The following is an 11668-nucleotide window of genomic DNA, read 5'->3' as shown; positions in this document are numbered from 1 at the left end:
GAAGTGCGCGTTCCTCCCGCCCGCCCCCCCGGCTGGGCCGCTCTAGCAGCCCCGGGCGCCGGCGTCTCAGTGGGAATAACCCCTTCGGCCCCAGCCGGCCGGAGCCGCAGCTGGCGGCGTCCGTCCCCTTCTGCCCGCGACTTGTCTTGCGTTCTCCCCGGACAACGGTTGGAGGATTCTGGTGCCCGTATCAAGAGGACAGCGCCCAGCTCGCTGGGTTCATGCGCCCTCGGCGAAGGTGCTGAGCCACCTCGGACAGGTTGTTGAACCTCTCTGAGCCTCGGCCTTCCTAGCTGTAAAAGCACCGTAACTACGTCACAGGTTTGCTGTAAGGATTCAGTGAGCATGTAAAGGACCTAGGAGAGGGCCCCTCCCACAGTCAGTGCTCAGTAGATGCTAGTTATTGCTACGATTTTTCGTGCTACCTTCTGAAAAAGGACAGGTATGAAGAGGGTCAGTTTTGTGGCATGAGAATGAAGAACAAGATAGTAATGATACTAAGAGCTACTATTTATTGAGGGCCTTCTTTGTGCTGGGTTCTTTGTAGCCCTTTCTCTATAGCCTTAGGGAGTTCTGTGAGGGCAGTATTATTCCCATTTTATGGATGAAGTCAGGAAATGGGTGGATGTCAGCGTCACGTTTGAACTCAAAGCCCTCAAACTCCAGAATGCATGCCTTTCTTCTCCACAGTGCAGCTCTGATTTTGGAAACCTTTTCTGGGAATTCTGAACGAAAGCATCAAAGCCAACAGTGCAGTCAGACTTGGATGTCCCGTTAGTCTAGAGCTGAGTGAGGTGGTGCAAAACCACCAAATTCCTAGAATAGGCTAAAAATAATGCCACCCCCCCGTAGAGGGGGGCAGAGAAAGGGGGGGGGGGAGAGAGAGAGAGAGAGAGAGAGAGAGAGAGAGAGAGAGAGAGAGAGAGAGAATCCCAAGCAGACTGTGCACTCAGTGTAGAGCCCAATATGGGGCTTGAACTCACAAACCATGAGATCATAACCTGAGCCAAAGTTGGACACTTAATTGACTGAGCCACCCAGGTGCCCCTGGAGCTATAAAATTTTTAAAAAGCATTGTGCTGCTTTGAATTAACCCTTATCTCCTGATCTGACTTGGAGAGAGAATGAGAAAACTTGCCAATGAGCACTTTAGGACACCTGACTCATTGGAGAAGAGATACAAAATCTAGAGACAAATGAAGTCTTAAGTTTTCCAAACAAGGGAAGCATATTAATAATACAAACCAGAGGCCAGAAAACTTGATGCTTAACTCAATAGGAATCTTAAATCAGACCATTAAACAGATGATCGGTAGGGCATGGGAAGAATAATGCTCTGGAGTCCTAGAGGACTGCATTAAATCACAGCTCTTACTAGTAGGGTGAACCACGGGCAAGGTATTTCACATATCTCTGAACTTTTATTTCATCAGCATAAAATAGAGGCAGCAATAGCCACTGGTGGAGTTAGGGCAAAAATTAGAATAACTCACATCAAATGCTTGACACAAAGGATATTCATTAAAATGGAAGGAAGAAGGTCAAATCCAAGCCCTCTGGGGTTACAGGTCCTGGACCCCTGAGAAAAAGGAAGATGACCTGGACACAGAACAGCTGGAAGCAGGCACAGCTTGATGGCCCCTGTAAAAAGCAGGCTTGTCCAAACTTAGAGGTCACATCTCAAGGGTGAAACGACAAAACCTCCATATATTATCCCCCTTACGACAATGTGAAACAGAGCCATCTTCTTGCTGGTTGTGTATTTCTAGAGCCACTGGGTTTCATTCTTTGTTTTTTCTTGGTGTTTTTTTTTTTTACGTTTATTTATTTTTGAAACAGAGAAAGAGCACAAGCAGAGGAGGGACAGAGAGAGAGGGAGACACAGAATCCAAAACAGACTCCAGGTTCTGAGCTGTCCGCACAGAGCCCGATGTGGGGCTGGAACTTACAAACCGCGAGATCATAACCTGAGCCACCCAGGCGCCTGGTAACAGTGACTTTAAAAGCTGGACGGGCTGAATTTATGAACTTAGCACAGCCATGTTCCATCTCCTAGGTGCCTGGGGCTTTGTTTGCCCATCTGTCTCTGTTGGACTGGATTCAGAATTAGGGGGTGGGGTTGAAGACATGGTCCTCCGCATGGTAAAATGTCATTTTGACGAGGACTCACAGAACTTTCTCCCAAGCCTCACATGCACTATGTAACCAGCATTCGCTTGGGTCTCTAGAAAACTCAGCAAAAGCTGTAACACTCGAAGCCATTGTATGAACAGAGCTTTGTGCCACATGTTTTGTTACCCACTCTGGATTCATGTCATCATTTTCCCCTTTATATTCCCTTTGGCTTTTGTTTGTTTGTTTTTTGTCTTGTTAATAATATTTACTACTTCTGCTACTATCGGTGATAATAGCCAATGTTGAGCAGCTATGAATCTTTCCTTTCTTATTCGTTTTGTGCTTTATTTTTTGAGAGGGGGGCAGGCAGGAGGGACAGAGAGAGAAGGAGAGAGACAGAATCCCAAGCAGGCTCCTCATTGCCGGCACAGAGCCTAACGGGGAGCTCAAACTCACAAACCGTGAGACTGTGACTTGAGCGGAAATCAAGAGTTGGAGGCTTGGGTGGCTCAGTCGGTTAAGCGTCCGACTTCGGCTCAGGCCAGATCTCACGTTGGTGGGTTCGAGCCCCGCGTCGGGCTCTGTGCTGACAGCTCAGAGCCTGGAGCCTGTTTCAGATTCTGTGTCTCCCTCTCTCTCTGACCCTCCCCTGCTTGCACTGTCTCTCTCTGTCTCTCAAAAAATAAATTAATGGGGCACCTGGGTGGCTCAGTCGGTTAAGCCTCCAACTTCGGCTCAGGTCAGATCTCACATTCGTGGGTTCGAGCCCCGCGTCAGGCTCTGTGCTGACAGCTAGCTCAGAGCCTGGAGCCTGCTTCCGATTCCGTGTCTCCTTCTCTCTCTGCCCCTCCCCTTCTCATGCTCTGTCTCTGTATCAAAAATAAATAAAACATATACCCTCAGAGATGTTCACCAAATTTTATTTGTAAGAGCAAAAATTGGAGGCAGCGTCAGCATTCAACAACAGGGCAATGACTCAGCACAATGTGGTGTACGCAGCAGGAATCATATAGACGGCCGCTAAATTAAAAAGTTTTTTACGTTTATTCATTTTTGAGAGACAGAGCTTGAACGGGGCAGGGGCAGAGAGAGAGGGAGACACAGAATCTGGAGCAGGCTCCAGGCTCTGAGCTGTCAGCACAGAGCCCGACGCGGGACTCAAACTCACAGACTGTTGAGATCATGACCTGAACCAAAGTCAGACGCTTAACGGATTGAGCCACCCAGGCTCCCCGAACTAAGTGTTTTAAAAAAGCCTTAGAAAGAAAACACAGGAAGGAAATACAAGGGGGAAAAACAATTGAACCTAGGAGCAGATGAAAATGAGTAATTTCCTTTTTTACATATTTTTATTAGTATGGTCATATACATATATATTTTTTTTAAGTAGGCTCCTTGCGCAATGTTGGGCTCGAACTCATGACACTGAGATTAAGAGTTGCATGCTCTACGGAGCCAGCCAGGCACCCCTGGTTATATTATTTTTCTAGTGCAATAAAAAAAAAGTATTTAAGCCAAAGTTGAAAGCTGCTGCTAACTACTGGGGAAAAACCGAACAGTCAGTGTGTACACACACATCATTCAATCTTCACAGTCTTTGGAGGAGTCATTTCCCTATTTTATAGCGAAGAAATGGAGATTCAGAGGTCTGGTGATTAGAACAAGGGCTCACAGCTCAACGCGGCAGAAACAAGAATTGAAACAACGTCTGCCTGGCTTTCGCGTTCATAGGCTTTCACTACCAGGCTTCTCACAATATAGGACGGCTGTCAATCCATGGTGTCTTCGGGTGATTCACAGGAGGGCGCCCCCTCGGGACAGAGGGGCTGCTGAAAGATCCCTCCTCGGGCCAGGCAGCCCCTGCAACACGGCCTTTGGCTTTTGGATGAAGCCCGGGTTGCAAGGCCATCATATCTGTCCCTGTAGCCGGCGCCTTTGTGTGCAACGCAACCTGCACCAGCGCCCAGGCAGCAGGCAGGGGGTGCCCAGGTGTGAGACCGCCGGGAGAAAGGTGGTGCCCCCTGCTCTCCCTTAGGCCCTTTCATTCCACCCACGGGAGAGTCTCTGTGCTAGGCCTTTATCCCCTCATCATCTCTCGCTGTGCCTCCTTTCTCACATACACACAAAAGGAACCCGTTAGGGGCATCATTTGTCTGGGGTCCGCGCAGGTTATGATCTTGCAGTTCGTGAGTTCAAGCCCCACACCCAGCTCTGTGCTGACAGCTCAGACCCTGGAGCCTGCTTCTGATTCTGTGTCTCCCTCTCTCTCTGCCCCTCTCCTCCCTACCCTCAAAAATAACTAAACATTACAAAATAAAACAGAAACAATGAAAAAAAATGAGCCCCTTAGACCCAGAGCCTTCACCTAATTATCCAACAGTATATCAATGGCATGTATTAATCTAATACTGATCGATTTTTTTTACTGTGAAATTCACAACATTTATCATTTCAACCATTTTGAGGTATACAATTCAATGACATCTAGTACATTTACAATGATGTGTAACCATCGCCTCTGTCTAGTTCCAGAACATTCTCATCACCTCAAAGGAAATCTTGTACCCATTAAGCTGCCGCTCCCCAATCCTTCCTCCTCCCACCCCTGGCAACCATTAATCTGCTTTGTGTCTCCATGGATTGGCCTGTTCTGGATAATTCATATAAACGGAATCATGAAATATGCAGCCTTGAATATCTGGTTCCTTTCACTTAGCATAATGTTTCCAAGGTTCATCCATGTTGCAGTACGTCAGTAATTTATTCCCTCGTACGGCTTAATATTCCATTGTATGGATACACACCACATTTTGTTTATCTGTTGCACATTTGGGTTGTTTCCACTTTTTGGCTGTTATGAATAGTGTTGCTATGAGCATTTGTATGTAAGTTTTTATGTGGACACACGTTTTCATTTCTCTTGAGTACAGACGTGGACTTGCTGGTAGTTCTATGTTTAACTTTCTGAGGAACCAGCAAATTCTTTTCCACAGTGGCTGTGCCATTTTCCATCCCCACCGGCAGCATATGAGGGTGCAACTGCCCTGCCTCCTCCCCCACAATGGTTACTCGCAAGTTTTTAGAAAATATTATTATTATAACTGTGCCTGTGGGTGCGAAGCAGGATCTCATTGTGGTTTTGATTTGCATTTCCCTCATAACCAGTGATGCTGAGCGACCTTTCATGTACTTGCTGACCATCTGGAGATCTTCTCTGGAGAAGGTCTTTGCCCATTTTTTAATTGGGTTGTTTGTCTTTATTGTTGAGTTGTTACAGTTCTTTGTATGTGCTGGATACAAGTCCCTTATCAGGTATATAGTTTGCTAACATTTCCTCTCCCATTCTGTTGTTTCCTTCACTTTCTTGATAGTTTCCTTTGATGTACAACATGTTCAAATTTTGATGAAGTCCAGTTTACCTATTTTTTCTTTCATTGCTTGTATTTTTGTCGTCATATCTAAGAAACCATTGCCAAATCCAAAGTCATGAAGATTTACCCCGCGTTTTCTTCTAAAAGTTTTCCAGTGTTAGGTCTTTGAACCATTTGGGAGTTACTTTTGCATTGCATTTATTTTTACACTGACAACTTATAAGAAGGAATTTTCTGGGGCGCCTGGGTGGCTCAGTTGGTTGAGGGTCTGACATTGGCTCCGGTCATGATTTCACGGCTCATGGGTTCGAGCCCTGCGTTGGGCTCTGTGCTGGCAGCTCAGAGCCTGGAGTCTGCTTCCGATTCTGTGTATCCCTCTCTGTCCCTCCCCTGCTCATGATCTGTTTCTCAAAAATAAGTAAATGTTAAAAAAACAAAAGAAGGATTTTTCTATTTATCACACTGACATTGAGTTTCCTTCTCAGATATGTTTCTTTCAGTGAAGGAAAATACACTGCGTGTAGGAAAAATATTGAATAACACAGTCAGAGGGTACCCGGATGTGGCCAAGATGGCGCGGGTAAAACATAGGAATCCCTACAGTCAGACTGTGACAAAAGGTGAGGCAGGTTCTCTAGGAGACACTGCAGTTTGGGAAGGAAGGGGTAGGATTTAGCTGGATTTTGAAGGAGGGAAGACCCAGACCCAGAGTCAGAAAATTCAAGACCTGCAGATCCCAAGTTCTCACAGTTGCTCTGTGACTGGAACCTGTCTGAAGTCCTGTTCCCTCATGAGTAAAGAAAGGGTGAGAATAAGTGCCTTGTATCAAGAGAAACAAATGCCTTAATGTGACTGAGAGTGTATGTCATAAACCACTTAATCAATGGGGGTGAATTAAGGGCCTAGACTTACGTTTGCGGCATTTGAACAGGACTCTGATGGCAGATGAGACTTGTCTGTGTGGAGAGAGAAGGGGAAGCGTTTCTAGAGAAGGTTGTGGTGCAGCCTGTGACCCAGTGTGACGGTGGGATCACACTGTGGGGCACTGAGCAGGAGGCAGAGAGGCTGGTTTCAGTGCAGAGTCCATGCGGGGCTCAATCTCCAGAGATCATGACCTGCGCAGAAATCAAGAGTCAGATGCTCAACTGAGCCACCCATGCGCGCTCTGCCCCCCTCGCAGAAAGGCTGGTTTTATGGAACCCAACCCCCTGGGGGCTGGGGGCTTCATTTCTCCAGCCAGAGTCTGGGTTCCCTGGGGTGTGGCAATAGTGGAATCAGGCTTCACGTGTTTGAGAGCTTACAGATTTAAGTGTCGTAACCTTGTGTGACAGTGTAATCCTCTCCTCCATCTGTCTTCAATCTCCTTTCCCGAGCTTAGGCTGCAGCAGAGCATCTGTTCCAGGCGTGGTGGGGACCCCTCCCGAAGGTTAGTCCACGTGTCACATATGGATAGGAAATCGCTTGAATTTGATTTAACATGACTTGGATCAGGACAAACCTGAAAAGGAAATCAACGTGTTGTTTTAACCCCACAATTTCCATTCCAACCTTACACTCAAAATATTTACCGTTTAAAAAGTGATTTTTAGGGGACCTGACTGGCTCGGTCAGAAGAGTGTGCGTGCAACTCTTGATCTCGGGGTCGAGAGTCAGAGCCCCATGTTGGATATAAAATTTTAAAAAATAAAAATAATAAAAATGTATCCTTACACAAATTAATATATATTCTACAAGGATTATAATAATAAATAAATAAATAGTGAAAAGTGATTTTAAAAATTAGAAATCATCAAACAGAACCAAGAATCCAAAGTGAAGCCTTCCTCCCACCCCAGATCCTCAGTCTTGCTCCCCCGAACCCGCTATTGCTTTCAGGCCCATATGTATCCCCCTTAAATAGTCAAAGATACACAAAAGTTTCTCAGAGAGTAATACCCTTACCATTGAGAACCTTTTGATCTGACGTGTCATTTTGCGGATGAGATAACTGAGGCCCAGAAATGTAATGACTAGAGCTATTTCCGTTCACACCTTCATGCAAATACTCGGTAACAAAACAGTACACATATATTCTATTTGCTCCCATTTATTTTATTTTAAAAATGTTTTTTAAGTAGGCCCCATACCTAACATGGGGTTTGAATCAAATCCTGAGATCAAGAGTAGTATGCTCTACCGACTGAGCTAGCCAGGTGCCTCATGTTTACTTTTATTTTTATTTAAATTATATATATCTGCATTTACTTACTTTTTATTATATATAAATTTACTTACCCAATTATATAGGTGGTTTCCTATAGATTAATCAAAGTTGTCAAAATATATAAAAATCTATCAGGGCACCTGGGAGGCTCCGACTTCGGCTCAGGTCATGATCTCACAGTTCGTGGGTTCAAGCCCCGTGTCGGGCTCTGTGTTGACAGCTAGCTCAGAGCCTGGAACCTGCTTTGGATTCTGTCTCCCTCTCTCTCTGCCCCTTCCCCGCTCACGCTCTGCCTCTCTCTCTCTCTCAAAACTAAACATTGAAAACTATATATAAAAGTTCTTGATTTTCAAAAATTAAGAAAACAAACAAAACCCTGCTGTCGATAGTGAGGCCCGAGGAGCAGCCTTCTGAGGGTGAACACGCTGGTGTGTCTCAGAAGAACCATGATGGAATGGGTGGGAAGGAGTCAGGGGGACAGGAAGCTGGAGAACCTGTCATAAGTCACTGTGGAATTCAGGAAGGAGAACAAGGAGGTGACAGTGGCCTGCAGCAGGGGGACAGCAGACGTGGGCAGAGACGGCAGGAGTGCCATATGCCTGAGGACCTACTGAGGAACAGGGTCCACAGGACAACCCCTCAGGCCTTGGGGAGCAGGATGACTAGGTATCATGTAAAGAAATGGAGCTGGTGAATCTGGGACATGGACAAGCCTGTTAGGCAAATGGAGAGAATAAACAAGGCCCCAGCGACAGGGACAGGGCTAGCCGCTGACGTGGAACTGACTACGTAGAGCAGGAGATATTTGACAAAGAGGATGGAAAGGAAGATTGTGGCTCTGAGCCTTAGGGATATGGTGGTTACGAGGCACCAGGAGGGTAGGACTTGATGTGAGAAGCCTTAGGGAGCCACTGTAGGTTCTTGAGCAGAGGAATGACTGATGCTGTTATCCCAGAGGTGGAAGGGATCTCCTGGTCCTGGGACCCTGCTCTTGTTCCACATTTGAGGACCACACTCCTAAAAAAGCAGCCCCCAGTACACCCTGTGGGCATGCACATCTCCAGGGAAGGAGCACTTCCTGCTGGCACCTGCCTGTGGTTAGGCAGCTGTGCTAGTGAGCAGCCTTCTCGGCTTAGCACTCTCAGCCTGAGAGTGGCCCCCTCCATACCGCAGATGGTTAGAGCCTCTGCTCAAGGCCCCAGGTCCTCCCAAGTTCCACACTCCCTGTGTCTCTCTGGGCACAGCTTCCGGGCTCCTGGTTTCTCCTTCCCACCAGGCTGATGGCTGTGCGCGCTGATGAGAAAGGGGGAGGCAGCCCTGGCTAGAGTTGGTCACCTCTGAATTCTTGTATCATACCATTTAACCCTCCTGTACCTTTGGGAACCTAGGCTCATCTCCTTTCTAAAAAAGCCAGATCTCCAAGAGGCAAAGTGAGTTGCCCAAGACCAGACAGAGCAGTGAGGACAGAGCAGGGGGTGGACCAGGGTCCACCTCTAGGACCTCACTACTCTCACAGCAACTTGGGCCTTGGGATACAAGGGCATCCATTACGGGCCATGTGGAAGGCTGCTGAGCCTAGACGGAGAACAGTCACGTGGTGGGCTGTCCATGAAAGTCCTCATCGTTCTGGGAGTTCCCCTGCCAGGAGGGTCTCCTTTCTGGCCACTGTGCCAGCTGCCTGTAGGTAAAAGGACAGCACACTGTCAGCTACAGTCAGAGCCCCCTTTGCTTCCATAGGAGCAGGACAAGCAAACTGTTGCTGGAGGAAGATGGCTTGGACTGAACAGGAGCGCCCCACCCCGCAGATTCCTCTCTTCAGCTCCTGGGGCGAGATGAGGGAGAGGCCAGCGGGGCTGATTGGTCCCAGACACAACTGAGCCATTCAAAGAGTTGCGGTTAGGGGTCACGTGACACTACAGTCAGCATGCTTTGGAGTGAAACCAGCTCTGTCGCTAGTAACCTAGGTGCAAATGACTTCCTCTATCCTTGGGATGATCATATTCGTTTCATGAGGCCCAATAGTGTCTGGTGCACACTGGATGAATGTAACAACTCAGAGGACATCATCCTTGTATTTAGTTCTCTGAACCTGAGGGACAAAGACCAAGGGGTACAGAATCAGTACCTACGGTCAAATGGAGCACCCACAGTGAAGGAGCACTGATAAACTGAGACCACCTCTCCGCTTCATGGGTGGAGTCACAGTAGGAGCCACAGGGACTGACAACCTGGAAAGCCAGTGGCCTTGTAAGGACGGAACCTACTGCCCAGCCAGTTGCCGTCATGTGAAAATTTGGGTCTTGTTGCCACATCTTTGGATTTTCCAAAGAAGTGGGAAGTTTGGATTTGTAGGTGAAATGCATTGATTTTTAAAGTTTTTTTTTTTAAGTGTATTTATTTTGAGAGAGTGAGAGCGAGCAGGGAGGAGCACAGAGAGAGGGAGAGAGAGAGAATCCAGAGCAGGCTCCACACCATCAGTGCAGACAGAGACCAACCCAAGGCTTGAACCCATGAATCGCAAGATCATGACCTGAGCGGAAGTCAGGAGTTGGATGCTCAACCAACTGAGCCACCCATGTGGCCCTAAATGTACTAATTTTTTTAAAGTGGCAATTAATTTGGTTAAAAACACCCACACATAACAAAAACGGTGTAGACCAATGTAAAATTTTCTGAGCCCCCAGGGCGCAGCTTTCCCATAAACTTACTGCGCCCCCTCCCGCCCCCACCAGGTCAGGCTTTTGCAGCCCTTGGAGGGGAGGAGACTGTAGTGAGAGCTGGATCTGCCCCACAAGCCACCCAGATCCCAAGTCTGCCTCTCCCGCACCTCAGAGCAAGGGTGTCTGAACTATGAATGTGATCGTGCAGCCAGAGCCCAGCTTTGCCCAACTTTGCCACATCTGGCCCAGAAACAGCTGGAAGAGGCAGGAGGATGACTTCATCCCACCCGTTATGCGAACTGAGCACCTACTACATGCTTGTCACTGTTTCACTGTTCCGGGAGCTGGAGACACAGCAGTGAGTCCAAGAGGCCAGCCCCTCCCCTGGCGGCACGGACATAAAGGTGCGTCCGCACAGGAGGGAGGCACAAGTACAGACAAACGGCAGACACAGCAACGGTGCTGTCAGGGGTCACGTGAGCTGTGCTGTGAGAAACAGAGCTGGGAAAGGGAGACCAGGTGGGGCGAAGGCCCTGAGGTGAGACTGAGGTGTCTGTCAAAGGTGATGGGAGCCAGAGGTAAAATGCGGACAATCCTGAACGGGAAGGTGCGCAACAGCGCTGAGAAGTGAGCAGGGGCAGGGCCCAGTGGGGCCGCCTTCTCCTGGTGACCATACTGTCTGAACCCCTAGATGTAGGCCCAGAGGAGCTGCTGATTTCTGACATACAGTTTGTTCTGTTCCTGTGCTCGCTCCCTCATGTCCCTGGGCGGATAACCCTGTCACATTCTCTTGTGAGTTTTTTGTCTGTAACACACACACACACACGATCAAACTCGTGGTTCGTGAGGTTGGCAAGCCCGATTCTTGTTCAGGTCTGAGGTCCCTCCACCTCTATGTTCCCCACAGTACAAATGTGTGCAAGTGAAATAACGACCTGGCCTTAAGCATGTTACAGCACTTGTCACGTCTTAGTTTCCTTTCCTGTAAAATGGGGATGATCACGGATTGTGGTGAGGAGGGATGAGACGAAGCCTCTAAAAACTGGGAGCCCAGGTAACCTGGGCCTTACGAGGCCACCCGTGTTCTGTTTTTTAAAAGTCTCTCCTGCAAAAGGCCCTCCATGGTCAGGGAACCCCCTACTGATTTCCCTCCTGCCACCAGGGCAGCTCTGAGGGGAGCTAACGGGAACGGAGCATGCTAGAAATCCCTCCCGGCCGCGCTTTTCCCCTCAGCCTAACCTCTTGTTGCCCTGAATTATGATTTCATTTAAGCCATTTTTAGTCTGTAGGATGTTCCCTCCCACACCTGCCCACCCAGT

Source organism: Suricata suricatta, chromosome 8, assembly GCF_006229205.1.
Source record: "Suricata suricatta isolate VVHF042 chromosome 8, meerkat_22Aug2017_6uvM2_HiC, whole genome shotgun sequence".
Classification (NCBI taxonomy): Eukaryota; Metazoa; Chordata; class Mammalia; order Carnivora; family Herpestidae; genus Suricata; species Suricata suricatta.
Note: the sequence above shows the minus strand (reverse complement) of the source record.